The following is a 1,729-nucleotide window of genomic DNA, read 5'->3' as shown; positions in this document are numbered from 1 at the left end:
TTCTGTTCTAGTTCTGTTCTAGTTCTGTTCTAGTTCTGTTCTAGTGCTGTTCTAGTTCTGTTCTAGTTCTGTTCTAGTTCTATTCTAGTTCTGTTCTAGTTCTGTTCTAGTTCTGTTCTAGTTCTGTTCTAGTTTTATTCTAGTTCTGTTCTAGTTCTATTCTAGTTCTGTTCTAGTTCTGTTCTAGTTCTGTTCTAGTTCTGTTCTAGTTCTGTTCTAGTTTTGTTCTAGTTTTGTTCTAGTTCTGTTCTACTTCTATTCTAGTTCTCTTGTAGTTCTGTAAATGTTTAAAATTTCGAATTTGTGTTAAATTAGGAATAAGATTTTTTAATCTTACATATTTTTTATTAAATATCGTCTTAAGCCCACAATTTAAAAATCTGTTTTCAAATATCCAAATCCTAGATTAATATTTTCTTTACATAAGTATGTATATAAAAATAGCTTAATGCTCATTATATTAAATAATTGTCAATTTAATTCCTTCCTATTTAAATATTTGTTATTTCATTAAAATTTTTCATTCTCTCCGTATTTAACCTTTTATCTAATGGACCACACCTGCAAAATATTTCAACTATTTACACACGTACCTTGTGTTTTAGGATTTCTTTTTTTCAAAATGTATTCAATTGTACAACAAGTATGGTATGGGCAATTAAGTGCGCCAAAACAATTAGTTTTAATCCTGAAAATTTTATTTGTTTGGGCAGAAAAAAAAATGAAGAAAAACCAAAAACGTAAAAGTGTCGGTGTGTGTAGAACAAAAAAAGATTAAAAATAAAAATTATTTTTGTACATAATCTTAACATTTTTTCGAAAGGTTTTAATGAACAATAATAATAATTATAAAACCATGAAGGACATTTACCTGAGTGCGAAAAAGAAACTATAAAAAAGGGCCTTTGAATTTTGCCGCCACCAAAGTAAAAGGGATTAAAGTGGTAGAAATGTACACTGTAAATATTGAGGCGATAAATAACTACTTTAGGTGATAAATTTAGTTATCAATGGTTTTTTTTTTACAGAATTTTAGTTTTTCAGTTTCTGAAATAGGAAACATTATATTCATAATAATCATATTTTTTTAGTTTTTCGGCTGAAAATTAAGATGATCGCGAATGATCATGAGTTTCAGAGAGTGGCGATTTTATTTGTTGTTCTGCAATCTTTTGAATGCTATATTTCACCTCTCTCTTTTTTATTATTTATGACCTATTTTTCAGAATTTCAATTTCTTTAGCAATTCACTCGCCTCTCATTTACGGAAGGAAATTGTTTACGAATTTCTTAATAAATATTTGATTCCATTATAAACGTAATTATATTCAATTAAGATAAAATATTTATGTTTCCTTTAACACAAATATTTACATATTTTCACGTTTATTTCATAATTATTTTTTTATATTTTATATAAAAATTTTTTTCTCGATTTTTTCTCTTTCACATTTTGTCTACGAAATACTTTAAACGTTTTTGTTGTTTAAGATTTAATTAAAAGATTTTTATCTTTATTATTTTCTGGTTTATTTTCTCGGTTTTCTTAAAGCTTTTATGTACATTTAGCCACAAAGTCTTCTTGATAAACCAATTTAAGGCGAAATAAAATGTTTAACTACCCAGGAAAAACTTCGCTTACAATCCTATTTTAAATGACTTCCAGAATTCATTACTTTGTAGCTTTATTTGCTACTTTTTACATTACTAGTTATATATTTAATAATAA

At 26.1% G+C, this 1,729-nt stretch overlaps 1 protein-coding gene across 1 annotated transcript in view; it reads left to right on the top strand.

Moving 5' to 3' along the window:
• Positions 1-1,729, top strand: part of LOC111684787 — a 70,646-nt gene that overhangs the window by 29,814 nt on the left and 39,103 nt on the right. The gene's annotated exons all lie outside the window — the stretch shown is intronic.

The sequence above is a fragment of the Lucilia cuprina genome, chromosome 5 (genome assembly GCF_022045245.1).
Source record: "Lucilia cuprina isolate Lc7/37 chromosome 5, ASM2204524v1, whole genome shotgun sequence".
NCBI lineage: Eukaryota > Metazoa > Arthropoda > Insecta > Diptera > Calliphoridae > Lucilia > Lucilia cuprina.
Note: the sequence above shows the minus strand (reverse complement) of the source record. Positions and strands in the feature narration are given on the sequence as shown.